Source organism: Lemur catta, chromosome 21 (assembly GCF_020740605.2).
Source record: "Lemur catta isolate mLemCat1 chromosome 21, mLemCat1.pri, whole genome shotgun sequence".
Classification (NCBI taxonomy): Eukaryota; Metazoa; Chordata; class Mammalia; order Primates; family Lemuridae; genus Lemur; species Lemur catta.
Window position 1 is genome coordinate 3,886,783 of NC_059148.1, and position 12,537 is coordinate 3,899,319.

A 12,537-nucleotide genomic window follows, 5' to 3' on the forward strand; every position below is an offset into this window, starting at 1 on the left:
GGTTAGCATCAGCCCTAGGATAGTGTTAGGGTTAGGGTTAACATAAACCCTAGGATAGTGTTAGGGTTAGGGTTAGGGTTATCATCAGGCCAAGGATAGTGTTAGGGTTAGGGTTAGGGTTAGCATTAGTTCAAGGATAGTGTTAGGGTTAGCGTTAGGGTTAGCATCAGCCCTAGGATAGTGTTAGGGTTAGGGTTAGGGTTAGCATCAGCCCTAGGATAGTCTTAGGGTTAGGGTTAGCATCAGCCATAGGATAGTGTTAGTGTTAGGGTTAGGGTTAGCATCAGGCCCAGGATAGTGGTAGGGTTAGGGTTAGCATCAGCCCTAGGATAGTGTTAGGGTTAGGGTTAGCATCAGCCCTAGGATAGTGTTAGGGTTAGGGTTAACATAAACCCTAGGATAGTTTTAGGGTTAGGGTTAGGGTTATCATCAGGCCTATGATAGTGTTAGTGTTGGCGTTAGGTTTAGCATCAGTTCAAGGATAGTTTTAGGGTTAGCGTTAGGGTTAGCATCAGCCCTAGGATAGTGTGAGGGTTAGGGTTAGGGTTAGCATCAGCCCTAGGATAGTGTTAGGGTTAGGGTTAGCATCAACACTAGGATAGTGTTAGGGTTAGGGTTAGGGTTAGCATCAGCCCTAGGATAGTGTTAGGGTTAGCGTTAGGGTTAGGGTTAGCATCAGCCCTTGGAGAGTGTTAGGGTTAGGGTTAGGGTTAGCATCAGCCCTAGGATAGTGTTAGTGTTAGGGTTAGCATCAGCCCTAGGATAGTGTTAAGGTTAGGGGTAGGGTTAGCATCCGCTCTAGGATAGTGTTAGGTTTAGGTTTAGGGTTAGCATCAGCCCTAGGATAGTGTTAGGGTTGGGGTTAACATAAACCCTAGGATAGTGTTAGGGTAGGGTTAGGGTTACCATCAGGCCTAGGATAGTTTTAGGGTTAGGGTTAGGGTTAGCATCAGTTCAAGGATAGTGTTAGGGTTAGCGTTAGGGTTAGCATCAGCCCTAGGATAGTGTTAGGGTTAGGGTTAGGGTTAGCATCAGGCCTAGGATAGTTTTAGGGTTAGGGTTAGCATCAGCCCTAGGATAGTGTTAGGGTTAAGGTTAGGGTTAGCATCAGCCGTAGGATAGTGTTAGCGTTAGGGTTAGCCTCAGCCCTAAGATAGTTTTAGAGTTAGGGTTAGGGTTAGCATCAGCCCTAGGATAGTGTTAGGGTTAGGGTTAGGGTTCGCATCAGCTCTAGGATAGTGTTAGGGTTAGGGTTAGCATCAGCCATAGGATAGTGTTAGGGTTAGGGTTAGGGTTAGCATCAGCCCTAGGATAGTGTTAGGGTTAGGGTTAACATAAACCCTAGGATAGTGTTAGGGTTAGGGTTAGGGTTATCATCAGGCCAAGGATAGTGTTAGGGTTAGGGTTAGGGTTAGCATTAGTTCAAGGATAGTGTTAGGGTTAGCGTTAGGGTTAGCTTCAGCCATAGGATAGTGTTAGGGTTAGGGTTAGGGTTCGCATCACCTCTAGGATAGTGTTAGTGTTAGGGTTAGCATCAGCCATAGGATAGTGTTAGGGTTAGGGTTAGGGTTAGCATCAGCCCAAGGATAGTGTTAGTGTTAGGGTTAACATAAACCCTAGGATAGTGTTAGGGTTAGGGTTAGTGTTATCATCAGGCCAAGGATAGTGTTAGGGTTAGGGTTAGGGTTAGCATTAGTTCAAGGATAGTGTTAGGGTTAGCGTTAGGGTTCGCATCAGCCCTAGGATAGTGTTAGGGTTAGGGTTAGGGTTAGCATCAGCCCTAGGATAGTCTTAGGGTTAGGGTTAGCATCAGCCATAGGATAGTGTTAGTGTTAGGGTTAGGGTTAGCATCAGGCCCAGGATAGTGGTAGGGTTAGGGTTAGCATCAGCCCTAGGATAGTGTTAGGGTTAGGGTTAACATAAACCCTAGGATAGTTTTAGGGTTAGGGTTAGGGTTATCATCAGGCCTAGGATAGTGTTAGTGTTGGCGTTAGGTTTAGCATCAGTTCAAGGATAGTTTTAGGGTTAGCGTTAGGGTTAGCATCAGCCCTAGGATAGTGTGAGGGTTAGGGTTAGGGTTAGCATCAGCCCTAGGATAGTGTTAGGGTTAGGGTTAGCATCAACCCTAGGATAGTGTTAGGGTTAGGGTTAGGGTTAGCATCAGCCCTAGGATAGTGTTAGGGTTAGGGTTAGCATCAGCCCAAGGATAGTGTTAGGGTTAGCGTTAGGGTTAGGGGTAGCATCAGCCCTTGGAGAGTGTTAGGGTTAGGGTTAGGGTTAGCATCAGCCCTAGGATAGTGTTAGTGTTAGGGTTAGCATCAGCCCTAGGATAGTGTTAAGGTTAGGGGTAGGGTTAGCATCCCCCTAGGATAGTGTTAGGTTTAGGTTTAGGGTTAGCATCAGCCCTAGGATAGTGTTAGGGTTAGGGTTAACATAAACCCTAGGATAGTGTTAGGGTAAGGGTTAGGGTTATCATCAGGCCTAGGATAGTTTTAGGGTTAGGGTTAGGGTTAGCATCAGTTCAAGGATAGTGTTAGGGTTAGCGTTAGGGTTAGCATCAGCCCTAGGATAGTGTTAGGGTTAGGGTTAGGGTTAGCATCAGGCCTAGGATAGTTTTAGGGTTAGGGTTAGCATCAGCCCTAGGATAGTGTTAGGGTTAAGGTTAGGGTTAGCATCAGCCGTAGGATAGTGTTAGCGTTAGGGTTAGCCTCAGACCTAAGATAGTGTTAGAGTTAGGGTTAGGGTTAGCATCAGCCCTAGGATAGTGTTAGGGTTAGGGTTAGGGTTCGCATCAGCTCTAGGATAGTGTTAGGGTTAGGGTTAGCATCAGCCATAGGATAGTGTTATGGTTAGGGTTAGGGTTAGCATCAGCCCTAGGATAGTGTTAGGGTTAGGGTTAACATAAACCCTAGGATAGTGTTAGGGTTAGGGTTAGGGTTATCATCAGGCCAAGGATAGTGTTAGGGTTAGGGTTAGGGTTAGCATTAGTTCAAGGATAGTGTTAGGGTTAGCGTTAGGGTTCGCAGCAGCCCTAGGATAGTGTTAGGGTTAGGGTTAGGGTTAGCATCAGCCCTAGGATAGTCTTAGGGTTAGGGTTAGCATCAGCCATAGGATAGTGTTAGTGTTAGGGTTAGGGTTAGCATCAGGCCCAGGATAGTGGTAGGGTTAGGGTTAGCATCAGCCCTAGGATAGTGTTAGGGTTAGGGTTAACATAAACCCTAGGATAGTTTTAGGGTTAGGGTTAGGGTTATCATCAGGCCTAGGATAGTGTTAGTGTTGGCGTTAGGTTTAGCATCAGTTCAAGGATAGTTTTAGGGTTAGCGTTAGGGTTAGCATCAGCCCTAGGATAGTGTGAGGGTTAGGGTTATGGTTAGCATCAGCCCTAGGATAGTGTTAGGGTTAGGGTTAGCATCAACCCTAGGATAGTGTTAGGGTTAGGGTTAGGGTTAGCATCAGCCCTAGGATAGTGTTAGGGTTAGGGTTAGCATCAGCCCAAGGATAGTGTTAGGGTTAGCGTTAGGGTTAGGGTTAGCATCAGCCCTTGGAGAGTGTTAGGGTTAGGGTTAGGGTTAGCATCAGCCCTAGGATAGTGTTAGTGTTAGGGTTAGCATCAGCCCTAGGATAGTGTTAAGGTTAGGGGTAGGGTTAGCATCCCCCCTAGGATAGTGTTAGGTTTAGGTTTAGGGTTAGCATCAGCCCTAGGATAGTGTTAGGGTTAGGGTTAACATAAACCCTAGGATAGTGTTAGGGTTAGGGTTAGGGTTATCATCAGGCCTAGGATAGTTTTAGGGTTAGGGTTAGGGTTAGCATCAGTTCAAGGATAGTGTTAGGGTTAGCGTTAGGGTTAGCATCAGTCCTAGGATAGTGTTAGGGTTAGGGTTAGGGTTAGCATCAGGCCTAGGATAGTTTTAGGGTTAGGGTTAGCATCAGCCCTAGGATAGTGTTAGGGTTAAGGTTAGGGTTAGCATCAGCCGTAGGATAGTGTTAGCGTTAGGGTTAGCCTCAGCCCTAAGATAGTGTTAGAGTTAGGGTTAGGGTTAGCATCAGCCCTAGGATAGTGTTAGGGTTAGGGTTAGGGTTCGCATCAGCTCTAGGATAGTGTTACGGTTAGGGTTAGCATCAGCCATAGGATAGTGTTATGGTTAGGGTTAGGGTTAGCATCAGCCCTAGGATAGTGTTAGGGTTAGGGTTAACATAAACCCTAGGATAGTGTTAGGGTTAGGGTTAGTGTTATCATCAGGCCAAGGATAGTGTTAGGGTTAGGGTTAGGGTTAGCATTAGTTCAAGGATAGTGTTAGGGTTAGCGTTAGGGTTAGCATCAGCCCTAGGATAGTGTTAGGGTTAGGGTTAGGGTTAGCATCAGCCCTAGGATAGTCTTAGGGTTAGGGTTAGCATCAGCCATAGGATAGTGTTAGTGTTAGGGTTAGGGTTAGCATCAGGCCCAGGATAGTGGTAGGGTAGGGTTAGCATCAGCCCTAGGATAGTGTTAGGGTTAGGGTTAACATAAACCCTAGGATAGTTTTAGGGTTAGGTTTAGGGTTATCATCAGGCCTAGGATAGTGTTAGGGTTAGGGTTAGCATCAGCCCTAGGATAGTGTTAGGGTTAGGGTTAGGGTTATCATCAGGCCTAGGATAGTGTAAGGGTTAGGGTTAGCATCAGCCCTAGGATAGTGTTAGGGTTAGGGTTAACATAAACCCTAGGATAGTTTTAGGGTTAGTGTTAGGGTTAGCATCAGCCCTAGGATAGTGTTAGGGTTAGGGTTAGCATCAGCCCTAGGATAGTGTTAGGGTTAGGGTTAGGGTTATCATCAGGCCTAGGATAGTGTAAGGGTTAGGGTTAGCATCAGCCCTAGGATAGTGTTAGAGTTAGGGTTAGGGTTAGCATCAGCCCTAGGATAGTGTTAGGGTTAGGGTTAGGGTTAGCATCAGCCCTAGGATAGTGTTAGGGTTAGGATTAGCATGAGCCCTAGGATAGTGTTAGGGTTAGGGTTAAGGTTAGCATCAGCCCTAGGATAGTGTTAGGGTTAGGGTTAGCATCAGCCCTAGGATAGTGTTAGGGTTAGTGTTAGGGTTAGCATCAGCCCTAGGATAGTGTTAGGGTTAGGGTTAGCATCAGCCCTAGGATAGTGTTAGGGTTAGGGTTAGGGTTAGCATCAGCCCTAGGATAGTGTTAGGGTTAGGGTTATCATCAGCCCTAGGATAGTGTGAGTGTTAGGGTTAGGGTTAGCATCAGCCCTAGGATAGTGTTAGGGTTGGGGTTAGCATCAACCCTAGGATAGTGTTAGGGTTAGGGTTAGGGTTAGCATCAGCCCTAGGATAGTGTTAGGGTTGGGGTTAGCATCAACCCTAGGATAGTGTTAGGGTTAGGGTTAGGGTTAGCATCAGCCTTAGGAAAGTGTTAGGGTTAGGGTTAGTGTTAGCATCAGCCCTAGGATATTATTAGGGTTAGGGTTAGCATCAGCCCTAGGATAGTGTTAGGGTTAGAGTTAGGGTTAACACCAGGCTTAGGATATTGTTAGTGTTAGGGTTACCATCAGCCTTAGGATAGTGTTAGGGTTAGGGTTAGGGTTAGCATCAGCCGTAGGATAGTGTTAGGGTTAGGGTTAGCCTCAGCCCTAGGATAGTGTTAGCGTTAGGGTTAGGGTTAGCATCAGCCCTAGGGTAGTGTTAGGGGTAGGGTTAGGGTTAGCATCAGCCCTAGGATAGTGTTAGGGTTAGGGTTAGCATCAGCCCTGGGATAATGTTATGGTTAGGGTTAGGGTTAGCATCAGCCCTAGGATAGTGTTAGGGTTAGGGTTAGCATCAGCCCTAGGATAGTGTTAGGGTTACGGTTAGGGTTAGCATCAGCCCTAGGATAGTGTTAGTGTTAGGGTTAGCATCAGCCATAGGATCGTGTTAGGGTTAGGGTTAGGGTTAGCATCAGCCCTAGGATAGTGTTAGGGTTAGGGTTAGCATGAGCCCTAGGATAGTGTTAGGGTTAGGGTTAGGGTTAGCATCAGCCCTAGGATAGTGTTAGGGTTAGGGTTAGCATCAGCCCTAGGATAGTGTTAGGGTTAGGGTTAGGGTTAGCATCAGCCCTAGGATAGTGTTAGGGTTAGGGTTAGCATCAGCCCTAGGATAGTGTTAGGGTTAGGGATAGCATCAACCCTAGGATAGTGTTAGGGTTAGGGTTAGGGTTAGCATCAGCCCTAGGATAGTGTTAGGGTTAGGGTTAGCATCAGCCCTAGGATAGTGTTAGGGTTAGCGTTAGGGTTAGGGTTAGCATCAGCCCTTGGAGAGTGTTAGGGTTAGGGTTAGGGTTAGCATCAGCCCTAGGATAGTGTTAATGTTAAGGTTAGCATCAGCCCTAGGATAGAGTTAGGGTTAGGGTTAGGGTTAGCATCCGCCCAAGGATAGTGTTAGGTTTAGGTTTAGGGTTAGCATCAGCCCTAGGATAGTGTTAGGGTTAGGGTTAACATAAACCCTAGGATAGTGTTAGGGTTAGGGTTAGGGTTATCATCAGGCCTAGGATAGTTTTAGGGTTAGGTTTAGGGTTAGCATCAGTTCAAGGATAGTGTTAGGGTTAGCGTTAGGGTTAGCATCAGCCCTAGGATAGTGTTAGGGTTAGGGTTAGGCTTAGCATCAGGCATAGGATAGTGTTAGGGTTAGGGTTAGCATCAGCCGTAGGATAGTGTTAGCGTTAGGGTTAGCCTCAGCCCTAAGATAGTGTTAGAGTTAGGGTTAGGGTTAGCATCAGCCCTAGGATAGTGTTAGGGTTAGGGTTAGGGTTCGCATCAGCCCTAGGATAGTGTTAGGGTTAGGGTTAGCATCAGCCATAGGATAGTGTTAGGTTTAGGGTTAGGGTTAGCATCAGCCCTAGGATAGTGTTAGGGTTAGGGTTAACATAAACCCTAGGATAGTGTTAGGATTAAGTTTAGGGTTAGCATCAGCCGTAGGATAGTGTTAGCGTTAGGGTTAGCCTCAGCCCTAAGATAGTGTTAGAGTTAGGGTTAGGGTTAGCATCAGCCCTAGGATAGTGTTAGGGTTAGGGTTAGGGTTCGCATCAGCCCTAGGATAGTGTTAGGGTTAGGATTAGCATCAGCCCTAGGATAGTGTTAGGGTTAGGGTTAGGGTTAGCATCAGCCCTAGGATAGTGTTAGGTTTAGGGTTAGCATCAGCCCTAGGATAGTGTGAGGGTTAGGGTTAGGGTTAGCATCAGCCCTAGGATAGTGTTAGGGTTGGGGTTAGCATCAACCCTAGGATAGTGTTAGGGTTAGGGTTAGGGTTAGCATCAGCCCTAGGATAGTGTTAGGGTTAGGGTTAGCATCAGCCCTAGGATAGTGTTAGGATTAAGGTTAGGGTTAGCATCAGCCGTAGGATAGTGTTAGCGTTAGGGTTAGCCTCAGCCCTAAGATAGTGTTAGAGTTAGGGTTAGGGTTAGCATCAGCCCTAGGATAGTGTTAGGGTTAGGGTTAGGGTTCGCATCAGCCCTAGGATAGTGTTAGGGTCAGGGTTAGCATCAGCCATAGGATAGTGTTAGGGTTAGGGTTAGGGTTAGCATCAGCCCTAGGATAGTGTTAGGGTTAGGGTTAACATAAACCCTAGGATAGTGTTAGGGTTAGGGTTAGGGTTATCATCAGGCCAAGGATAGTGTTAGGGTTAGGGTTAGGGTTAGCATTAGTTCAAGGATAGTGTTAGGGTTAGCGTTAGGGTTAGCATCAGCCCTAGGATAGTGTTAGGGTTAGGGTTAGGGTTAGCATCAGCCCTAGGATAGTGTTAGGGTTAGGGTTAGCATCAGCCCTAGGATAGTGTTAGGGTTAGGGTTACGGTTAGCATCAGCCCTAGGATAGTGTTATGGTTAGGGTTAGCATCAGCCCTAGGATAGTGTTAGGGTTAGCGTTAGGGTTAGGTTTAGCATCAGCCCTTGGAGAGTGTTAGGGTTAGGGTTAGGGTTAGCATCAGCCCTAGGATAGTGTTAGTGTTAGGGTTAGCATCAGCCCTAGGATAGTGTTAGGGTTAGGGTTAGGGTTAGCATCCGCCCTAGGATAGTGTTAGGTTTAGGTTTAGGGTTAGCATCAGCCCTAGGATAGTGTTAGGGTTAGGGTTAACATAATCCCTAGGATAGTGTTAGGGTTAGGGTTAGGGTTATCATCACCCCTAGGATAGTTTTAGGGTTAGGGTTAGGGTTAGCATCAGTTCAAGGATAGTGTTAGGGTTAGCGTTAGGGTTAGCATCAGCCCTAGGATAGTGTTAGGGTTAGGGTTAGGGTTAGCATCAGCCCTAGGATAGTGTTAGGGTTAGGGTTAGCATCAGCCCTAGGATTGTGAGAGGGTTAGGGTTAGGGTTAGCATCAGCCCTAGGATAGTGTTAGGGTTAGGGATAGCATCAACCCTAGGATAGTGTTAGGGTTAGGGTTAGGGTTAGCATCAGCCCTAGGATAGTGTTAGGGTTAGGGTTAGCATCAGCCCTAGGATATTGTTAGGGTTAGCGTTAGGGTTAGGGTTAGCATCAGCCCTTGGAGAGTGTTAGGGTTAGGGTTAGGGTTAGCATCAGCCCTAGGATAGTGTTAGTGTTAGGGTTAGCATCAGCCCTAGGATAGAGTTAGGGTTAGGGTTAGGGTTAGCATCCGCCCTAGGATAGTGTTAGGCTTAGGTTTAGGGTTAGCATCAGCCCTAGGATAGTGTTAGGTTTAGGGTTAACATAAACCCTAGGATAGTGTTAGGGTTAGGGTTAGGGTTATCATCAGGCCTAGGATAGTTTTAGGGTTTGGTTTAGGGTTAGCATGAGTTCAAGGATAGTTTTAGGGTTAGCGTTAGGGTTAGCATCAGCCCTAGGATAGTGTTAGGGTTAGGGTTAGGGTTAGCATCAGGCCTAGGATAGTGTTAGGGTTAGGGTTAGCATCAGCCCTAGGATAGTGTTAGGGTTAAGGTTAGGGTTAGCATCAGCCGTAGGATAGTGTTAGCGTTAGGGTTAGCCTCAGCCCTAAGCTAGTGTTAGAGTTAGTGTTAGGGTTAGCATCAGCCCTAGGATAGTGTTAGGGTTAGGGTTAGGGTTCGCATCAGCCCTAGGATAGTGTTAGGGTTAGGGTTAGCATCAGCCATAGGATAGTGTTAGGGTTAGGGTTAGGGTTAGCATCAGCCCTAGGATAGTGTTAGGGTTAGGGTTAACATAAACCCTAGGATAGTGTTAGGATTAAGGTTAGGGTTAGCATCAGCCGTAGGATAGTGTTAGCGTTAGGGTTAGCCTCAGCCCTAAGATAGTGTTAGAGTTAGGGTTAGGGTTAGCATCAGCCCTAGGATAGTGTTAGGGTTAGGGTTAGGGTTCGCATCAGCCCTAGGATAGTGTTAGGGTTAGGATTAGCATCAACCCTAGGATAGTGTTAGGGTTAGGTTTAGGGTTAGCATCAGCCCTAGGATAGTGTTAGGTTTAGGGTTAGCATCAGCCCTAGGATAGTGTGAGGGTTAGGGTTAGGGTTAGCATCAGCCCTAGGATAGTGTTAGGGTTGGGGTTAGCATCAACCCTAGGATAGTGTTAGGGTTAGGGTTAGGGTTAGCATCAGCCCTAGGATAGTGTTAGGGTTAGGGTTAGCATCAGCCCTAGGATAGTGTTAGGGTTAGCGTTAGGGTTAGGGTTAACATCAGCCCTTGGAGAGTGTTAGGGTTAGGGTTAGGGTTAGCATCAGCCCTAGGATAGTGTTAGTGTTAGGGTTAGCATCAGCCCTAGGATAGTGTTAGGGTTAGGGTTAGGGTTAGCATCCTCCCTAGGATAGTGTTAGGTTTAGGTTTAGGGTTAGCATCAGCCCTAGGATAGTGTTATTGTTAGGGTTAACATAAACCCTAGGATAGTGTTAGGGTTAGGGTTAGGGTTATCATCAGCCCTAGGATAGTTTTAGGGTTAGGGTTAGGGTTAGCATCAGTTCAAGGATAGTGTTAGGGTTAGCGTTAGGGTTAGCATCAGCCCTAGGATAGTGTTAGGGTTAGGGTTAGGGTTTGCATCAGCCCTAGGATAGTGTTAGGGTTAGGGTTAGCATCAGCCCTAGGATAGTGTTAGGATTAAGGTTAGGGTTAGCATCAGCCGTAGGATAGTGTTAGCGTTAGGGTTAGCCTCAGCCCTAAGATAGTGTTAGAGTTAGGGTTAGGGTTAGCATCAGCCCTAGGATAGTGTTAGGGTTAGGGTTAGGGTTCGCATCAGCCCTAGGATAGTGTTAGGGTTAGGGTTAGCATCAGCCATAGGATAGTGTTAGGGTTAGGGTTAGGGTTAGCATCAGCCCTAGGATAGTGTTAGGGTTAGGGTTAACATAAACCCTAGGATAGTGTTAGGGTTAGGGTTAGGGTTATCATCAGGCCAAGGATAGTGTTAGGGTTAGTGTTAGGGTTAGCATTAGTTCAAGGATAGTGTTAGGGTTAGCGTTAGGGTTAGCATCAGCCCTAGGATAGTGTTAGGGTTAGGGTTAGGGTTAGCATCAGCCCTAGGATAGTGTTAGGGTTAGGGTTAGCATCAGCCCTAGGATAGTGTTAGTGTTAGGGTTAGGCTTAGCATCAGGCCCAGGATAGTGGTAGGGTTAGGGTTAGCATCAGCCCTAGGATAGTGTTAGGGTTAGGGTTAGCATCAGCCCTAGGATAGTGTTAGGGTTAGGGTTAGGGTTTGCATCAGCCCTAGGATAGTGTTAGGGTTAGGGTTAGCATCAGCCCTAGGATAGTGTTAGTGTTAGGGTTAGGGTTAGCATCAGGCCCAGGATAGTGGTAGGGTTAGGGTTAGCATCAGCCCTAGGATAGTGTTAGGGTTAGGGTTAACATAAACCCTAGGATAGTTTTAGGGTTAGGGTTAGGGTTATCATCAGGCCTAGGATAGTGTTCGGGTTAGCGTTAGGTTTAGCATCAGTTCAAGGATAGTTTTAGGGTTAGCGTTAGGGTTAGCATCAGCCCTAGGATAGTGTTAGGGTTAGGGTTAGGGTTAGCATCAGCCCTAGGATAGTGTTAGGGTTAGGGTTAGCATCAGCCCTAGGATAGTGTTAGGGTTAGGGTTAGGGTTATCATCAGGCCTAGGATAGTGTAAGGGTTAGGGTTAGCATCAGCCCTAGGATAGTGTTAGGGTTAGGGTTAGGGTTAGCATCAGCCCTAGGATAGTGTTAGGGTTAGGGTTAGGGTTAGCATCAGCCCTAGGATAGTGTTAGGGTTTTGATTAGCATGAGCCGTAGGATAGTGTTAGGGTTAGGGTTAGGGTTAGCATCAGCCCTAGGATAGTGTGAGGGTTAGGGTTAGGGTTAGCATCAGCCCTAGGATAGTGTTAGGGTTGGGGTTAGCATCAACCCTAGGATAGTGTTAGGGTTAGGGTTAGGGTTAGCATCAGCCCTAGGATAGTGTTAGGGTTAGGGTTAGCATCAGCCCTAGGATAGTGTTAGGGTTAGCGTTAGGGTTAGGGTTAGCATCAGCCCTTGGAGAGTGTTAGGGTTAGGGTTAGGGTTAGCATCAGCCCTAGGATAGTGTTAGTGTTAGGGTTAGCATCAGCCCTAGGATAGTGTTAGGGTTAGGTTTAGGGTTAGCATCCGCCCTAGGATAGTGTTAGGTTTAGGTTTAGGGTTAGCATCAGCCCTAGGATAGTGTTAGGGTTAGGGTTAACATAAACCCTAGGATAGTGTTACGGTTAGGGTTAGGGTTATCATCAGCCCTAGGATAGTTTTAGGGTTAGGGTTAGGGTTAGCATCAGTTCAAGGATAGTGTTAGGGTTAGCGTTAGGGTTAGCATCAGCCCTAGGATAGTGTTAGGGTTAGGGTTAGGGTTAGCATCAGCCCTAGGATAGTGTTAGGGTTAGGGTTAGCATCAGCCCTAGGATAGTGTGAGGGTTAGGGTTAGGGTTAGCATCAGCCCTAGGATAGTGTTAGGGTTAGGGATAGCATCAACCCTAGGATAGTGTTAGGGTTAGGGTTAGGGTTAGCATCAGCCCTAGGATAGTGTTAGGGTTAGCGTTAGCATCAGCCCTAGGATATTGTTAGGGTTAGCGTTAGGGTTAGGGTTAGCATCAGCCCTTGGAGAGTGTTAGGGTTAGGGTTAGGGTTAGCATCCGCCCTAGGATAGTGTTAGGTTTAGGTTTAGGGTTAGCATCAGCCCTAGGATAGTGTTAGTGTTAGGGTTAGCATCAGCCCTAGGATAGAGTTAGGGTTAGGGTTAGGGTTAGCATCCGCCCTAGGATAGTGTTAGATTTAGGTTTAGGGTTAGCATCAGCCCTAGGATAGTGTTAGGGTTAGGGTTAACATAAACCCTAGGATAGTGTTAGGGTTAGGGTTAGGGTTATCATCAGGCCTAGGATAGTTTTAGGGTTAGGTTTAGGGTTAGCATCAGTTCAAGGATAGTGTTAGGGTTAGCGTTAGGGTTAGCATCAGCCCTAGGACAGTGTTAGGGTTAGGGTTAGGGTTAGCATCAGGCCTAGGATAGTGTTAGGGTTAGGGTTAGCATCAGCCCTAGGATAGTGTTAGGGTTAAGGTTAGGGTTAGCATCAGCCGTAGGATAGTGTTAGCGTTAGGGTTAGCCTCAGCCCTAAGATAGTGTTAGAGTTAGGGTT